The sequence below is a fragment of the Momordica charantia genome (genome assembly GCF_013281855.1).
Source record: "Momordica charantia cultivar OHB3-1 chromosome 6 unlocalized genomic scaffold, Mcharantia_2.0 BLBB01000006.1, whole genome shotgun sequence".
NCBI classification, from domain to species: domain Eukaryota; kingdom Viridiplantae; phylum Streptophyta; class Magnoliopsida; order Cucurbitales; family Cucurbitaceae; genus Momordica; species Momordica charantia.
The window spans coordinates 14,003,394-14,023,629 of record NW_028275164.1 but is presented as its reverse complement, the minus strand read 5'-3'; the positions used below and the strand labels follow the sequence as shown (position 1 = coordinate 14,023,629).

Genomic DNA, 20,236 nt, shown 5'->3' with positions numbered 1-20,236 from the left:
CACAGTTTTACAGCCTAAGAAAAAAGTTCACAACATTTCCCCCTTATAAATGGGCTTAGCTATTCATAGCCATAAAAGAAAGCAAGAAAACAACAAGAAGAAATGCAATACATAATGGATTCAAGGATGAAGAGATAGAGCTGAAGGTTTCAACTCCAATTTGGTTGGTCTGCTTCAGTCGGCTCTGTTCTCTTCCTCTCGTCTTCTTTGAAACTGACTTTGGGAGGTTTTCTTAAAGTAAGGGTGAGGTGATGTGTAAAAGTCTCTTTGAGGCTTCCTTAAATGTTAGCTTTTATACCCCCTTTCGATTTTTAGGGCAACAAACACATCTCATAGGTCCCAACTCTCACTTCCAGGTGATTCCTCGAGTTACTGTGGTAACTCCCAGTGTAAAGTTTTGTCACTGTCAGCTTGTCATTTTCTGCTTTTTTCTAATTCCAATGCTGTAGCATAGTTGATGCTGCAGCAAAACACTAAAAAATAAAACTTCTATATAACAATGTTAGCAAAGTAAAGGAGAGAGAAAATTATAACGTTTCATGCATAAACTCAGTGTAAATGGGTGCAATTGAGACTAGCCTTAGCTAAACTATGTGAAATTCTTGCCCAAATAACTCTTTTTTGGAGAGTTATCACATCTTCAAACTTGAACTATTGCTTGGAAGCAATACTAGCATTTGTCTTTTCAAGTGCTATAATTTGTCCATTATGCATGCCAATTATTTCTGTCAACTACCTAAGATTCATTACTATGGTAAGTATTTCTCAATCTGTTGAAGCATCAAACTAGAAAGGAATCAAACAACTATTTCACTAAGACTAAGTAAGCCTTTGAAAGATCCCCTCACTTCCTTTCTAAAATTGACTTCCCTAATTCTGACTGCTAGCTAACTACTGCCCTCCTAGGATAGTTATGGGCTACTAGGCATTTCAGACCATGCACTTCTTCGCAAATTTTTTTTTCTTCTCATAACTGAATTACAAGCCCTAAAATTTAACATAGCTTTGAATGCATTGCAATGGATATTACAAGAATGAGTATAATGTATTGAAATAAAAATCCCTCACCCTCAAACTTAAAGTGAAGTATTGTCCATAATGCTTGATATATGGAATTGGAGGAATGAGGACAAGGCTCCCCACACTTAGAGTAAAGATAGGATAAATAAAAAATGTGGAGTACTACCTATCTAAACTGGTTCTAGAGGAGTGAGAATCTTGCAAGGTTTCCTAAGGACAATAACTCACTGGCAGTATGTGGAGAGAGATACTCAGCCTTTGAAATTCAGCTAAGGTTAACTTTCTAAGGCAGCTAGGGGATACTAGCAGAGTGAAGCTATCATATGCTACTCTAAAACACCTTAGAATAAGGACAACAGTTGTATATTTCCTTTCTAACTCTTGCAAGATCAAATATCCTTCAGATCAGACATCACAGGCATTAGCTAAAATAGATCAGCATGCACAATTCAACTATTCTACACTAAGCTGTTCAATTTTAACCATGTTCTTTCCATTTCTGAATCATTTTCTGAATCATTAAGTTACTTTAAAAGAAAACAATAGTAAATAAAGCAGTTGCATATGAATTGAAAACCTATCAAACCACTAACAACCTAGCTAACTAAAACAGGCATAAAGTAAATTACTGAACTTAAAGAATCGAAATGTAAAAATGAAGGAAAACTAAAAAAATTTTCAAGTAGGAGAAAATCAACTCCCCTTGTTATCCTTCTTATTCATCACTGGCGCTGCACGCGGGCTAAGATGCGCCAACAACATCATCTTCTTCTTAAACAATCTTCTCCTTAGGAATTTTAGAGAATGGAGGGAATGAATGAGATAAATTTCTCATTAGGGCCTTACAGATCATAATATCCCTTTCTCTCGCATAATGCAAATAAGCTTGCTGCCTTCTTTCTACCACTGCTAACACTTTTGCTATAAAGCTGAGATGCTTTAACATGCTGGCTTGATTTGTGGTGACTTCTTTAATGGCGAAGACAATGTTCCCCCCTCTTTTGCTATGATCCATTGCTTTCAACCTCTCAATGGCAGCTTCATTAATCACCTCCTTATCTTTGAGCACTTGATCTGCCTCCTCTACTTTGACACCCGAAAAGGTACACAGCTCCGTGATCAGATTTGGGAAAAATAAATTTCCCTGCTTCCTTTTCTCCACAGCAACAATCTCCATGTCAATGAGCTGGCCTACATCTATGCTAAGGCCTTCCATAATGCAGAACAGGAAGAGAACTCTTTCCTTGGTGATGGAAGCATCGTGTATAGTGGGCATGAGCTTGCCTTGTGGACCATTGCCATCTAGCTTCATCTAGTCCTATGCATTTCAGGGCCTTATTGAGCTGCTCCTCAGATAGAGCAGCCAACATCTAATTAAAAGTTGCTTTAGAGTAGTTAGGCAGATTGTATACTTCACTGATGGCTTCAGGATTCCAACAGACTTTCTTTCCCCGCACCATTACTCTAGCGGGATTTTGATGGTTTGATTTGACGTAGACCTCCCAAACCAGTTGGATGATTGTAGGCTTGGGCTTGGCACAAAAAGATTGCCACTCATGCTTCTGGATGGTGCTGACCATGAAGTCTGGCATTAAGTAATCAGTTAGGAAGCCCCTCTCACCCAGCAGGTTTCTCTCTTTCAATTCCTCAAATCGTTCGGATGCTGCAGCATCAATGAACCTCTCCTACTCTAGCTCTCCTACAACAACCTTTTTTTCCCCTTTTCTCTGACTTGGGCCTCTTCATTCTTTATTTCCTTAGCGTTTCGCTCTTCACCTTATTTTTCTTGCCAGCTAGTTGCTTGGGAGATGCCCTTGTGGCCATAGGGACTACTTCTTCCTCTTTGTCACTCTGGAGCTCTTCAGTTGCTTCTTCTTCCTCTTTATCTTTGGCTCCACTTGGCTCACCTCGCTTGCCGAAGCCCAACTCATCGAAACCCATGAGTATCCGCTCGTTATCTAATAGAGTTTTGACAAACTCCTCCACCGCCTACACTATTTCAAGAGAAGGTCGGAGCTTTGTTTTCGTTCCTCTCCTCTGGTGGTAATTCTTCGTTTTCAACCGGTCGCTCATTTGCGGGATTTCTACGTCTGGGGCTACCCTTTCTTCCTCTTCAGCGGGTTTGGGGGACGTTTCACCTTGGTAGGCTTTCGCCCTCTTTTTGCTTACTTTTTCTTCTTTGGGGGGAAGAAGCTACCTCTTGTCACAAGTGCTTTTCTGGTTGCTATTCTGGTGGAGGAGGAGACTTTCAAGGGGTCTTCTATAGTGATTTTTTGGGCGAACGAGACGGGGTGAGGCTAGGAGGAGGAACGACCTTCTTACCTTTCATTGCCCTTGTCTTTAGTCTAGGCATGGTGATACACTGGTGCTGTAGGAATGGTGCTGCTCGAGGGCTGAGGTTATGGTGGAGGTTGGTCAGGGCAGAAATTGGAGAAGATGACGAGAAGGGGAAAATAGTTTTTTAAATTTGAAGAAATAAACGTTCTCTCTCTTAAATAAACCTAGCATATCTTTTGCATTAAAGGCCCATGTTTTCTCTACCTGCCCCACTTAAACACGTTTCCCTCGTTTTGTAATTTTGAAAGTTGAAACTCCCCGCCCCCCTTTTTTTTTTGTCTTTTGCTAAAAAATTATTCCTCACTTTTCCAAAGATTTGGAGGGAGAAAGAAATTTGTGTTTGGGGAAATTTCGACCATCTCTGGCCCTCTATTCTTTTTCCTCGCAGTTTGTTTGAAGAAAAGCAAAACTACTTTTCTCTCTTTTCCAACGATTATTCTCCCCTCATAATTAACCTCCAGACTTTTGATGCTTTTCAACAATGCTTCAGCATTATCAGAGTTGCCTTCATCACTACTAATAACTTCATTCCCTACACTTCTCTTTTCCTTGCAACTGCTGAATCACAATTTAGTTTCACTGCTCAAAACAAACAAAACAAAGAACTTCAAAATAAACCTACTGGAAATCATCAAAAATTCAAACTTAACTCACTGTTAAACTAACTAAGGGGAATTGCAGCTAGATAAGAATTCTTCCCCTTTTATTTTCTTTTCCTCTTTCTTCAGGTTGACTCGAGCTAGTGAGAATCCATCTGTCTCACTACTTCTTCTCCCTAGTAATGCTTCAATATTTGACCATTCACAGTGAACTCCCTTTCAGTATTATCCTCTCTAATGGTTATGGCTCCATGGAGATACGCATGCACTACTGTGAACGGGTCCGACCACCTTGATTTCAGTTTTCCAGGAAACAACTTGAGCCTAGAGTTAAATAGTAAAACTCTTTGCCCTGGCTCGAATATTCTTTGCTTTATCTTTCTGTCATGCCACACCTTGGTCTTTTCTTTGTATATATGCATTTTCATAGGCTTCCCTTCTGATTCATCTAATTCCAGAAGCTGGAATTTCCATACCTCCTCTACTGCTGATAGATCCATGTTTAACTGCTTGACTGCCTAGAATGCTCGTTGCTCTAACTTCAATGGTAGACGACAAGCTTTTCCAAAGACTAGCTTGTACGGGGAGGTTCCTATGGGAGTTTTGTATGTTGTCTTATAGGCTCACGATGGGTCATTTACTTTAAAAGACTAATCTCTTCTGCTGGTATTCACTATTTTCTTTAGTATGCATTTGATTTCTCTGTTTGAAACCTCTGCTTGTCAATTTGTTTACGGATGATACGCCATTGATACCTTGTGTTTAATGTTATATATTGCAAGTAGTGTGACCCCCTATTGACAAAATGGGTGCCTTCATCACTAATAAGAGCTCTAGGAGTTCCAAATCTGGTAAAGATATTTTTGTGGAGGAACTTTAACACAGTCTTTGCATCACAATTCACACATGCTAGAGCTTACACCCATTTAGATACGTAATCTACTGTCAGAAGGATATAGAGGTTACCGTTTGATGGTGGGAAAGCTGTCCCATGAAGTCTATGCCCCAAACATAAAAAAGTTTTACCTTTGGGATAAAGTTCAGGGGCATCTCAGACCTATTAGAGATGTTTCCTACTCTTTGAAATTTATCACAATTTTTTGCATACGAGTATGCGTCTTTGAAGATTGATGGTCAATAACATCCACATTGCAAAATCTTTGTTGTTCTTCTCTATCCTCCAAAGTGGCCACCAAACGGAGCACAATGGTAATGCTCTAACACTGTCAATGCCTTAGTATTTTCCATACATCTGCGCATAATTTGATCTTTGCACAATTTATACATACAGGGTTCATCCCAGTAATAAAACCTGCTGTCATGGAGGAATCTTTTCAGTTGTTGTTTCTACATGTCAGGTGGCAAGATTCCACTGGCTACATAATTAACCATATCTGAAAACCATGGTTCAGGATCCATTTTTGTAATGACCCCAATTTTTATATGTCATTAATAATATAAGATTGAGATAATTACTCATAAAACATAATTTCATTAAAATAAAATAATATAAAAACTTGTATTTTTCATCTAAAAATGAAAACGATAACTTAATAAGACTTAACTTATAAATTTTTAGCAGCGGAAATCACAAAGTTATTATCCTTAAATAAAACAAGTAAAAATGTGGTATAGTCATAATTAAAAGTATAAATTATAAATAAAATTCAACTGTGTCTCATATCTCCTCCTCGTCAATGCCCCGGTCATCCTCGACGTTATTCTCGTCAACTATATAACTATCTGTAGAAAAAATTGAAACAACATGGAATGAGTATAAAAAAATACCCAGTCAGTAGTTCCCATCATAAGGAACCTTTCATGCTCAAACACACACATCATGCTTATATGCATGCATACCTCAACCTAACATATAAACCAACGAACAACTTAACTTAAGATACTTGTGCTTGCTAGCATAAACTTACATATCTAAATCCTTAATTTGGCGTCAGACTATACAGAAATACCCCATACCATAACCGTCAATTCCGCATGTAATATTTATAAGGTAATTACCCCCCATAAATACCATTAACATGAACTAATTTGTTTCCTAGGGCCCAGCCTTTAGCAGAAACCATACACGTCATATCATACATCTAGCTGCATAACATAACTGCTTAATTTTGGTATTTCATGCATAACATTAATCTTACCTAAATCCATGACACATAAGACTACTAACTTCACTACGAATGCAATGCATCACACATTATGTCATGTTTTACCTAAACATGATTTGCTATTAAACATACTTAAAATGACATGAGAAAGCCATAGAATCATAACATGCTTTGTAATACATAAAATTTAACCACAATCACCATTCAATAACAAAATATATTTAAGCAACATGAATAACATAATTCAATAACAAAACAAAGCAACACATAACATAATTCACTTACAATCAAACAATAATACAACAAAACATACAAGGCGGTAACTTATGTTAGAATCCACTTACCTGAACTTCGCAAACTAAAAGAAATTCCTTAAAGCTTCCTAATAACAATTAACACAACTAAAATTAGGACTCAATTACTTAAACTAAGCTTTCTCCAATAAGTTCTCATAACTAGATATGTTCACTATTCTACTAGTAGAAATCCCTTAATAATTAACCTAGTCCATAATAATCATAAAATATATATAAAAATTTGTGAAAAGTAATTTTAAATCTTCATATTAGTCTCTGATTTATATACTATAATATCGATAAAAATAATTTACTGATTTTGCAAATTTACAAAAAAAAACTAGAGAAAACACATAGCACTAGTTTTCACAATTTTAAACCGTAGGTAAAACTAATCATAAAAATCAATTTTAATGCATTCAAATACATTTTAGGTTAGTTTAAAGGTGCTGGTCATGGTCTCAAAAATTCAGAATTAACAATCCAAAATTTGATACTAAACAAGCTAAAACTACGAAAATAACATAAACTGTTAAAAACCGTTATGAAGCAATTTTATGAACATTTTTAGAACCTTTTAAATTCAAATTTTTAGATCTCAAATCAACAAAAATAAAGCCTAAACAGTACCTATTTTATCTTAATAATGAACCCTTAAAATAATTTACACAAGGAAGAATGATGCTTACCGTTGGTGCGTTTTCCTCTCTACCGTAAAGAATAAGAAGAGAAAATTTTCAGCAACTAAGAGAGCTTGAAATGATGATGGAAACCTTAGAAAATGGATATGAACATGCTTAGGTTCTATAAAAATTATTAGGAAAAATCTACTTACAAAACTAGACTAAAAGAAACCGTTCTTACCGAAAAGACAAAACCGCAATGAACGATCCTTAAAGGGACTTGGAAAAGCAACCACAACTCCTCTAAGGTGTGATTAAAACATAGGATAGATGATTGAGAGGAAATTTTCAGATTTGTTTAGAAATGTTCTTGGAGGAAAATGAATGAAACAAACATAGGTAACGTAAAGAGAATGACTTGGAAGATGAAACAAACATGAATCTTGGAAGATAGAACAACTTTCTCTCTCTCCTCATGCATGGTCAATTACTTAATGGGATTGTTAGTGTTTTTTGGTCTTCCTAACTAACTTAATTACTACATGTGTCTCTTGGGTGGAAGGTGGGTTATATTGCCTAATCATGGTTAGTGGAAGGTGAGTTATATTGCCTAATCATGGTTATGAGTTAATTAAAACTTTCTATATTCCCCCAATTAAATTAATTTAATTAAGGTAGAAAAATAAAGAGTAAAATAAAGGTAACATGGGGTTTTACTTGGTTAATTACCTTAAAATAAAACTTTGGATAAAATGTTTGAAACTTTATAAATACTCAAATAATGCTACCATTACAATTACCATATTTCACAACATTTATCTAATTACTAAAGTAGTATTGTTAATTTTGTTACTTAAATACAATTATAATCTCGCTAATCTTATTAATCTCTTATGCATATTTATTTCTGATTAACATACATAATTAATTAAACATTGATAAGATGAATTACTAAATTTTGTTGTAAATTTCTTTTTAATAAGTAAATAAAATTAACTTGAGCTTAATTGGTTAGAGTATTAGAAGCCTACAATTATTAACTAGGATTGATTAAAGTTTATTGGCATAAAGCTAATTAGATTTGACTAACTTACCTAAAAAAACAATAATAATATAAAGTCATGAAAATACCCTTATAGGTAATGCGGGGCATTACAATTTTCTTCTCTTTCACAGCTAGCAATTGCTCATTAGGGAATGTGTCTAGTATAGTATTCTGTCCTTCCACTGGTCCTTCGATTTCCATTTTGGATAAATGATCAGCCACCCGATTCTCCGACTCCTTCTTATCTTTGATTTATATGTTAAACTCTTGTAGCAGCAGCACCCATCTTATTAGTCTTGGCTTGGCCTCCTTTTTGGCTAGCAAATATTTAATGGCTGCATGGTCTGTGTACACAACTACTTTTGTTCCAAATAGGTACAATCTGAATTTTTCAAAAGCAAAAACCGCTGATAGGAACTCCTTCTTAATGATTGTGTAGTTGAGCTGAGCTTCCACTAAAGTTCTGCTAGCATAGTAGATAGGATGAATAAGCTTGTCTTTCCTCTGTCCCAATATAGCACCTACAACGTAGTCACTGACATCACACATGACTTCAAATGGTTCACTTCAATTTGGTGCTATCATTATGGGGGCTTTTATGAGTGTTTCTTTTAATGTTGAGAATGCCTGCAAACAATCAGAAGAGAAATAAAAAATTTTATCATTTTCCATCAAAGAATGTAAAGGTTTAGAGATTTTAGAAAAATCCTTGATGAATCTTCTGTAAAAACCTGCTTATCCAAGGAAACTCCAAACAACCTTGACTGATGTAGGTGGTGGTAGTTTATCTATAACCTCAAACTTGGCTATGTCTACCTTTATTTCCTTCTTGCACCATAAAGCGACATTTCTCCCAGTTGAAGACTAGGTTAGTGTCCTCACACCTCTTTAATACTTCCTCCAAATTACTCAGACATTTACTAAAGTTTTTCCCAACGACAGAAAAATCATCCATGAATACTTCGACTACTGTTTCAATTAGACCTGAGAAGATTGCCATCATACACCTTTGGAGCATTGCACAATCTAGAAGGCATTCTACTAAATGCAAATGTGCCATATGGGCAAGTAAAAGTAGTCTTTTGCTGGTCTTGAGGGGTGATTGTAATTTGATTGTAACCCCTGTATCCATCAAAGAAGCAGTAATATTCATGTCCAGCTAAGTGATCTAGCATTTGATCGATAAATGGCAATCCAAAGTGGTCTTTCCTTGTTGCCTTGTTCAACTTCCTGTAATTCATGCATATGCACCAACCCGTGACTGTTCTTATTGGAATCAGTTCATTATTGTCATTAGGCACCATTGTAATTCCCTCATTTTTATGCACACACTGAACGGGGCTTACCAAATCATTGTCAGTTATAGGATAAATTATTCGAGCATCAAGCCACTTGATGATTTCCTTCTTTACTACCTCTTTCATGACAGGGTTAAGTCCTCTCTGATGCTCAATTGAGTTATTGCAGCCTTCTTATAAATTAATCTTAAGCATACATTAGCTTGGGCTGATCCCCTTCATGTCTGCAAGTGTCGAGCCAATAGCTTTCTTATGATTCTTCAACATTCCTAGCAGTCAACATTCCTTGTCTTCAGCTAAGTGAGCTGCAATGATTATTGGTAGTGTCTCAACTTCTCCTAAATAAGCATACTTCAGGTGAGTTGGTAGGGCTTTCAACTCCAACTTGGGAGCCTTTTCCACATATGGTTGTCGCGGTGCTTGCTCTCCATCTTTTAATTCTAGTGCTTCAAATGTCTTGTTGAATACTTTCTCTACTTGTGTTCCTCTTTCACTGGTCTGGATCATCTTGCTTCCTTCTCCTCTACTTCAAAGATTATGCGCAACTCATCTTCCAACTGATCTAGTAGCTCCTCAACCTGCATCTCCTTTGTAAGCAACTGCAATCCTTAACATACAACATTCTTCCACATCATTAAGGAACTTAATAGAATTAAAAACATAAAATGTCACCTATTGGTCAATATTTACTCTCGTCGTTAATCCCCATTTTGTACATATATTAAAGCTCTACCAGTGAAGAGGAAAGGCCTTCCCAAAATCATTGGGATTTCCTTGTCAGCTTCATAGTCTAATATGATGAAGTCAGATGGGAAGATGAATTTGTCCACCTACACTAAAACATCTTCTATCTTACCCTCTGGATGTGTGATTAACCTGTCAGCCAACTGTAAGATCACCGTGGTGGGGCGTGCCTTCTCAATTCCCAATTTCTGATATACTGATAGGGGCATCAGGTTTATGCTTGCACCCAAATCACCCGGAGCATGGCCCACATTCTTACGTCCTATAGAAATAGGAATGGTAAAGCTCCCTGTATCTCCCATCTTTTGAGGAAGTTTTCCTATCAAAATGGCACTACACTCTTTGGTAAAGGCCACTGTTTCAAATTCCCCTAGTCTTCTCTTTTTCGCCAAAATACTCTTAAAAAATTTAACGTAGTTGGGCATCTGCTCATGTGCTTCTACCGAAGGTATGTTGTTACGAAATTGCTTCATAACCTCTAAAAAAACAGTCGAACTGTATATCATGATTTCATTTCTCTTTTTGAGCCTCTGAAGGTATGGAGGTGGTGGTTTGTATGACATTGGTAACTTCACCTTTTTCTACTCTAGAGTCTCAATGGATACCTGTTTAGCTGGCTCTGCTTTTGCAGCCCTCTTTCTTCTATTTATCTCGAGTTCAGGTTGCCTTTATATCTCTGACTGTACTGTTGGTCCTTGGTGTAGTTCCTGCTACTGCGATTCTCCAGCATGATTAACTTTATCCTCATCTATAAGCATGTTTTCTGCAATTTCCTTTGCTACATTTTCTAACTACGATTATGCGGGAGGTTCCACTTTGTCTGCTTGTACTTGTGCAGGATATGGTGGCGGTAGTGTTTTTCCACAAAATGAGATCAAGGCTTGACACTGTTATTTCCCTCCCTTTTTAGGATTTTCAGTCACTCAGTAAGGTGCCCTGAGGTCTACTCTTTAGCTCATTCGCCATCTGTCCCATTTGAACTTCAGGATTTCTTAATATAGCAACTTTAATCTAAATTGTTGCATCGTTCTTATCCATATACTATCTCATCATAGCTTTCATGGAATTGGAAGAATTAGTTGTTGGTCTTATACCTTGCTGCTGGTTAGGCATTAGCATTCCTGGTTGTTGAGCTACCTTTTACTGATATTGGGAAGTGTTCTGGTGCACCTGGTTTCTTGATTTCCTCCCTTACTGAAGTTAAGATGCTGCCTTCAATCCATTCTACATAGAGGAAGAACTTTCATCTCATCTCATCCCCACCTAGGATAAGAGCTTCGATAAGGCAACTCATCCTCATCTAGAGAAATAACTTCCCATCATTTGATCATATTTAAGCGAACATGACAGACCCAACTTAAGGGCTGCCGACCTACACTCCAATGGGGGCCACCAAATACAAAAGAAGTATGTCAAACCCCTAAGCGCCCAACTTAGGCCAAGCTTCTTCAAGCTCTTACTTCGAACTCTAAGTGACCAGCTTAGGCCGAGCTTCTCCAAGCTCTTACCTCAAACTCCTAAGCCTCGAGCTTAGGTTGAGCCTCTCTAATCTCTTACATCAAACCCTAAGTGTCCAGCTTAGGTCGAGCTTCTCCAAGCTCTTACATAAAAACCCTAAGCGCCCAGCTTAGGCCGAGCTTCTCCAAGCTTTTACTTCAAAACCCTAACTGCCCAGCTTAGGCCGAGCTTCTCCAAGCTCTTAACTAAAGACCCTAAGTGCCCAGCTTAGGTTAAACTTGTCCAAGCTCTTACCTCATACTCCTAAGCGCCCAGCTTAGGTCGAGCTTGTCCAAGCTCTTACCTTGTACTCCTAAGCACCCAGCTTAGGTCGAGCTCAAAAGAAGTAAGTCAGCACTTAGGCAGATTTTCAAACCCAGGAAAAATTTCTTTGCTAGGTCGAACTCTGACTAGCCAGATGGGGGCCAATGTTTGGGGCTGAAAATCGTACTGACACATGAAAGATAGAGAGAGGTCCAACTTAGTTCTTCCTTGATGGCCGACCTGAAGATCTTCTCTCGTGGTCGACCTAACGGTCTTCCTTGAAGGCTGACCTCATCAAGGTCTTCCCTGAAGGTCGACTTGAAGGTCTCCCCAGGTGGCCGACCTTCAGGGGAGACCTTTAGGTCGATCTAAAGGTCATCCCTAGTGGTCGACCTGAGGATCGACCTCATCAAAGTCTTCCCTGAAGGCCGACCTGAAGGTCTTCCCTTAATATCATTCAAGGGAGGAACAAGCTTCCATACTTAGCCAAATTCCATATGACATGAGTATGAATTGGAATTGTAACGCCCCGCGTTCTCGGACTCGTTTATTTTTGGATAAATGGTGTCCTTGGATTTTTTCCCTAAGTTGATAACTTTAATTCTTGGATCTTGTAACTTTGAAATTCTAATTTTTGGCTAAATTGGAATTAAGTTTAATTTCATTGGATTAAGATAATTTAAGTTCTCGACCTGTGCAGGAGATTTTTAGTTAAATCTTAAATTCAGGGGTTTTAGGATTTTTCTTCATAAATTCTACTTTCCTTTGAATTATTACACTTGGGTTTTAGAGTTTCAGTTAACTATTTTATTTTGGATTGTTGTGGGTTTTATTTGATTTTTAAACTATAATTATTAGGTCATTGTTTTATTTAGTTGGGCCACCTTCAAGAATAAAGGTTTGGGCTTCTAGGTTTTAAAACAAGTTAAAGAAAATGTTGGAAAACAAAAGAAACCCTAAAACACCTTTTCTCATCCCCCTTCTTCCTCTCCTTGTTGAGCCGTCAACCCCCCCCCCCCCCCCAATTTCTTCTTCTTCTTCGGTAAACTAGCCACCCCCACCCACTCTCGTTCTTCTCCTTCTTCGACGGCACCCACGGCAGCAGTTTCATCCTCCGGCCGACGACTCATCTGCAGCAGACTCACGGAACCTCCGGAGCCTACAGTGAGTAAATCCTACATTTTGCGTGTAAAGCCGCGGCGGTCCACCGCGAATGGTAAGTTCGACAAGAGGCGCACGAGTTCCACGAGCAGTGGCGCGTTACCTTCGATGGCTGCAGCAAACCACGAACTTCGACAACCACTGTGACTCGTAGCAAACCGAATTCGGTGACCCCGCGCCCGTTTTTGCAAGGACCAGCAGATTTGGTGACGTTTTCCGGCCCTTCAATGACGTTCGATGTTGACCCACACCCAAACGGAGCTTGGTTAGTGTTACCCACTCCTTACGGCATCGGTTCGGCATTGACCCACCTTCAATCGGACCCAAATCAGCGTTACCCATCACTTTTTGGCGTCGGACCAGCAAGCTTTTTGCCTTTGGAACTCGATTTTGGGGACCCGAACCTCCTCGGCGTCGACCCACTCCTTACCCAAGAGGTTCTATGGTGAGATAGTAGGCAGCGGATCATCTAAACTCACTTTCGATGCAAACTAAGTGTTTCTAACATGAATTCTAATCAAGTTTGGTTTGCTTTTGGATTTAGGAACCCTTCGGTGAACTTGGTAGAGCATTAGAACTTTGTTGTAAGTAGTTTCTTACTGGAGGGATTGGTTGTTGTGTGCTGATATGATATGGTTGTTTCCTCGTGTGCCCATGTGTGATACTTGCATGTCGCTTGTTATTGTTATCATTTAGTAAACGTCATTGTTGATAAAACTGTTGATATATCTTGGGAAAATTATGTGGTTGTGTGAATAAATTGTAGCCAGGTAATCTTGGATGACTATGATTGAATTGTTATTATGTTCTAATTGGTTTTCATGATGAAATTTGTATACCGGTACTATAATCTGTTGTTTCGAAAGCATATTGAATATTTATGAGAAATCGGTTGTGTTTGATGTATGCTAGGTATTTATCAATTATATTTTGGATAAGTGGTTGATTGTGCTTTTTCTGTGAACGATGCCTGTTGGAGCTGTTGGATCATGTTGGACTATTTTAGATTGATTGGCTTTTACATACGATCATTTTGGTGTATCGCATATTGGACTGTTATGAGATTGTTGATGCATGAGGCATGGCGTAGTAGCAAGTAGGACTCTTGTGAGAATTTTGGGACATAACAGAGTAAGTAGCACGGGGGCGGGTGTGTGTGTTGATGTGTGTTAATAGAAATTGTTCTTGCTGATTTTACATTATAAACATGTCTCTCTTATTATTTTAATTGTTGGACAGGTTTATGAGGTCGATGCTGTTATTGTAACTTGCGGTTATTTTATATATTGGATATGTATATGACTGGTATTCATGTTTTTTGTCTGCAACTTTAGGAACTTACTGATATTGTATGGTTGGTTGGAAGTGATTAGGATTTGTTATGTTGTGAAAAGCATGCATGTTGTGTGAAGAATGTCATAGGGTTGTTTGTGGAAGCTTTGTGTGCGCTATGCTGTGAGCAGGTTGGTTGTTGTCAAACTTTGTGTCAATGAGACCCGTGATGCATTGAAATCTTACTAGTGGTTGTGTTGTTGTTGGGATTTGTGGTGGTTGGTGTTATTAGGGAAGTAGTACTGAAATCCTGGTTGGAAGCTAGAAATGATATGTGGAGTTATGAAAGTTACGAAGTGAATGGGTGAGTGTCAGGGCCTCGGGTATAAATGGTCGAGGGCTGATACGTCACTAATTGGGTATCGAGGCCTCGGGTATAAATGGTCGGTGGTCGATGCGAGGAGTCTTTCGAAAGGAGAACTATTGGGGCCTTGGGTATAAATGGTCAAGGGCCAATAGATTGTAAGACATCGAGGCCTCGGGTATAAATGATCGAGGGTCGATGTAGAGTTCAAGGCCTCGGGTATAAATGGTCGAGGGCCGATGTTGCAGGGTCGGGGCTCTGGGTATAAATGGTCAGGGGCTGACTCTGCTCGAAGGAGTTAACTGTGGAAGGCTAGAGTAGCTGTGATAAGCGTAGAGGTACTTGAGATGTTAGGGAGACCAGAGGTTGGTAGTTAATGTGTTCCTGGTTATGGTTGTCACCGAATTCTATAGAATGTGTCTATGTTTGAATGCATAATGTGATGAAAAGCATGACAATGAATGTTTCATGATTTGGTTGAGCATGATGTGTGTGTGTTGATTCTTTAATAAGCATGACACGTTGTTCCTTGATAAGTATGTTGTTTGTGCGTGACCCTTCAGATAAGGGCTGCTTACTGAGTACTATGGTTGTACTCATCCTTCTTTTTCCCCTCCAGTTTGCAGGTATCGAGCTAGCTCTTGGGATGGTGATGGTGAGGAGGAGGCTTGATCGGAAATACCATTAGTTATGCTGCGTGAAATTAATTTTTTTTAGTTAGGATAGTTGTGGCCATTTAATCTTGTAGTTGAGTTGGTAGTGGTTGGTTTTGTTTAGTTTTATTGTCTAAAGGATGATTGTAAGGGTGCTGATTCATTATTCTTTTAGAGCATTAACTTTGTTAGCCTCTTGAACTACGGGATTGTAATCTACATAGAATATTTAAGAATACATTCGTTTAAGTTGTTCGTACTTGAATTAGTTTTTGCTTCATTGCCATTCGAGATGTTAAAATTCATTTAGTGGATGGTTTATAGTTAGTAAAGGTTTCCTTGAAGGGTTTGGTTAACGTGAAGTTGGTATTAAACGGTTTATCTGTATAGGATTTGAGTTTCTCTTAAAACTTTAGTGTTGTTGTTCTAATTGTTCAAGCTCTCATGAGTGTTGAAAATCAGAATAGCGCAGCGGAAGCGTGGTAGTTCTATTGCTTAGTATTGTTGTGAAGAAAATTCTCTTGTTTATGTGAAAATTTTAGGTAGGCTTAACAACGGTCCCTGTTTGGAAATGGTGAAATTCCTGGGGCGTTACAGGAATAGCTACTCCCGACAGGCTGACCTTAGTCCCGACATGCTCAACCGCTGGTTGAACTTCTTGTCGGGTACCTAAACCTATAAATAGGACACTTCACTCTTCAGTCAGGTGGTATCGTATTCTAGCTCGGTCTCCATACTAAGGTCGGACTTAAAACTTACTTGAGCGTCGAAGTGTTTGTTCCCTTGTGCAGGTCTTTCCCTGCAAAGTGGCCTTTCGGCTCATTCCAAACACTCCAGCTCATTTCAGTCAACCTTCATTGACCTCTTGGATTGGTCATTCCTTTCCAATGACACTCAAGCTGTTCCAGTAGTCATACTTGGACCAGGTCATACCTCGATCAATTTTTTGCATAAACACAATTCCTCTAAATTTTTTGTCTGTTTAATAATACCTTAATCAATTGAGCTATGTTTAGGTTTACGATGTTTATTAATGTTTATTTTTACATGAAAAGCTTATTATTTATTCATAGCTTTAAAACCAATTTATTTATCTTAATGAAACTTATTGTTAAGGTCCTGTTTGTTATTGATTTTGTTTTTAGTTTTCTATTTTAAAATCAGGCTAGTTTTCTCACAATTATTTTAGCCAACTTTAAAAACAAAAACATGTTTTTAGAAACTAATTTTGTTGGTTTTCAAAATTTCACTTAGATTTTGAAAACATTTTTGCAAAGTTGATAACAAGAGAAAATAATACATAAGTAGAAGCAGTGGTGGTAAGCTTCATGACAATTTGGTCTTGGGCCTTTAGAGAATGGATTTAAAGAGTCTCTATAGTTTCTGTTAGTGTCACTGAGATAATTGATGAGGCATTTTTAGGTCTTAAGTGACATTTACTTATCTGTTTACTTTAAATACGTGGCATTTGTATCTTTTTAATTAAAAACAAATACTTTGATTCAATAGATCTTAAAAGAATTGAGACATGGCTATTTCTTTTCCCCATCATATCCCACATTCGTATACTCCCACGTCTCCTTCAGATTTTGCCATAGCCCACCTCTGTTCATTGTTGCTGACACTAATGAAACGAATTTTCTCAAGTGTTGTCGGTGGCGAGCTTGCTGGAGAAGCGCGGCTTTGCTCCCGTTGCCGGCATTCTCACAAAGGAAAGGCTGGTTTATGGGAAGTGAATCGAGGTTTCTCGTCCAATCTCCAGCTACGAACTGGTAAGGATTTGATTTTATTCCATGGGTTAAAAATAATTTTTGAGGCTTTGTTTTGATTGTTGAAATTGAGATTGAAATGAATAGTTGTAAGTTGAAGATTAATATTTAATGAATTTGTGAACTTTCGGGTCGGCGCTGGAACATTTTAATCGGAGAAATTGGGGAATCTCAAATCCATAGATTTGTTCCCATAACAAGTCGTCGTTGAATCGAGGTATAGTCTGTTCCGCTGATTTTTTCTAGCTTCGCTAACGAAATAAGGATTTCTTTCTCATTTCATTAACGAAAGTTTTGTTGGAGTGGTACATAAGAATCAAATATTACACTAAAATAAATCGTCATTAAACCATAGTTGGACGACATACTAGATCCTAAACCATTGGTATATTTGCTTGTATTATTATGCGTACAAATCATTCTCAGTCACTACATATTAGAAAAATTTACATGCAAATATACCACAGTCTACGTTACCCATCTGCCTATTGTCTGAGGTCATGTTGGGACTTTCTGTACCTTAAAAATATAAGAGACTACACGGTTACAAATAACATAAGAAAGTAATTCCAAGGTTGAATCCTCGAGGACTTCTGCTTCAAAAATTGGTAAAGATTACGATAAAAGTTGTTGCTTGTGGTTGCAAATATCAAGCTTTGTTATAAAACACAACCTCTCTACTTCCTATAGCAGAAATTGCTTACCGCAACTGTACGGGTCAAGTTTTAATATACATGCTAAGTGAATACCTATATCGTCCTAGATTTGGTTTCTAGCTCACTCAAGTACTAACAGATGCAATCACTCAAATTTATTTAGAGAATCGAATCTGAATGAACAAATAGATTGAAAGAAAATAAACATGCACTAAAATAAAGTTAAAAACAATTACGATAAAGGTTTTAGGGAATTGATTTCACCTAATGAATCTATGAACCAACTACTTTGGGCTCATTTGATAACCATTTTGTTTTTGGTTTTTGGTTTTTGGTTTTTAGTTTTCTAAAAACAAGGTTTTTTGGTAACCAATTCAATTTTATGTTTTTGGTTTTTGAAAAACCATTTTGAAATCCTATGTAAATTAAAAATAAAAAAATTAGTTTTCAAAAATTGATTTCTGTTTTTCGAAATCTAATTTTTTTTTCTTTCTCATATTTATCTCTAACAAAATTCTTTCTTACTCTAAAATATTTTTCTTTCTAATTTTCTCTACAAAATTTACTGTTCTCTCTCAAAAATTTTAATATTTTAAATATTTATTATTATTTATCTCTAAAAATTTTTCATCTTTATGTATTTTTATTTTTTAATTTTTTCTAACAGATCACTTTCATTTCTCTCTCTAACAATTTAATATTTTTCCGAAATTTTTTCTCTCTACAATTTCACCTTTTAAAACTTTTCTTTGTCTTCCTAATCTATTTTTTCCTCTGAAAATTATATTTTAAATTTATTTTTATCTCTAAATTTTTTTCCATTATAATTTTTCTCTTTCTTTATAATTTCTTCTTTTTTCTTTACATATTTTTTCCTCTCTACTTTTCTTTTTTTTCTCTAAAATCTTTCTCTTTTTGTCTTAACTCTTCTTTCACTAATTTGTTTTTTTATTTATCTCTCTAAAATATATCTTCCAAAAGTTTATTTACACCTCTCTAAACTTGTATTTTGATATATTTACATTAGAGATGAAAAAAATTTCCGCAGGGTCGAGTACAAAAAATAGGAAACTCATGTCCCGACTCTGACCCCGTCCCTGATTCCATTTTGTAAATAATTAATATATATTTATTACACCTTTTTATTTTTAAAATTCTAAAAATAATTAAAAACAATTATAAAACCGATAATTTTTCTCGAGAACATTTCTCGGACCGAATAACGAGGTGGAGATGGGGATTAAAAATTTTCACGAGCACGATAGTGGGGGAGAACATCCTCACTCGCACCTACACCATTGTCATCTCTACTCTATATAGAATTTTTTCTCTCTAATATGTATTTTTCAATTTTATAACTTTTTAAAAACATAAAACTAAAAATGGTTACCAAATATGTTTCGTGTTCTGTTTTTTCAAAACAAAAAACAAAAAATGGTTATCAAACATATATAGTTTTTGTTTTTTAAAAACATAAAACCAAAAACCAAAAACTAAAAAACAAAAAGACAAAAAACAAAAAACGGAAATGGTTATCAGACGGGCCCTTAATTCCTCAAAATTGAACAAATTATTAATTATATATGCCAAGAACTCTCAAATCTCAAGCTAATTCTCTCTACCAATTAAGAAACCAATATCCATATCTAGTTTCTATAAAAAGTAAAGGCTTTATTGAACAAGTCTTCTAAGGATATCTAAAAGACTTCTAAATTTCCCGATCTTAAAATCCGTTTTGTTATGCATCCCACTTCTAACTCTAACCCACCTCTCCGGAGCGTAAGATTTCAAGTCTAAAATCAATCAATCTATGACCAGTAGATTAAAGGCATTAAGCATAGAGAAACATAAATAGAAAATTCATAAACATTCAATCAAGAAAAACTAAATAACCAATTCATAAATTTTAATGGCTACATCAATCCCTAAGACAAGAGGTTTAGCTTGTCATATTCAATGAAAAACAATTTAATCACAATGAGAAGTCCATAACAAAACTATAAAAATCAAGCGAAAGGAGAAAAAATTAAGTTGGTGTGTCAATTGTCCATCCCCGAAGCGATCTCCACAATCCCAAGCCTTGAAAATCTATTTTCTAAGCTCTTCAATGGTATACGTGCCCTCCATATTGGCCAAAAAGGAAAACTGCCAAAAAACCTATCCCAAATTCCTCCCTCTCGGCGACTGCAAAACCCTATTTTTGAAAGAAAAATATCGTCGTGGCAGCGCCATGACACTAAACTATTCAAAAAATGCGAAATTTAAACTTCGGAGCGCCACGACGCTCTGTGGCAGCATCGTGGCACTGTCTCCTTGGATTTTGGGACTTTATTAAGTGCCGTAGTGTCTTCTATTTGCTTGGGCTATGACTTTCCTCTCAATTTGATCAATTTATGTTTTGTTTCTTCACGATTATTCATTCTTGCAAAATATAGCTTATGTGCGTAAATAATGTCATAAAGAAACAAAAGCTAACAATTAATTACAATACAAGTCTAACGAATTGTAGCTC

The 20,236-nt window shown here is 36.9% G+C and overlaps 1 pseudogene; it reads right to left on the bottom strand.

Moving 5' to 3' along the window:
• Positions 1-20,236, bottom strand: part of LOC148210734 (uncharacterized) — a 57,936-nt pseudogene that overhangs the window by 8,032 nt on the left and 29,668 nt on the right.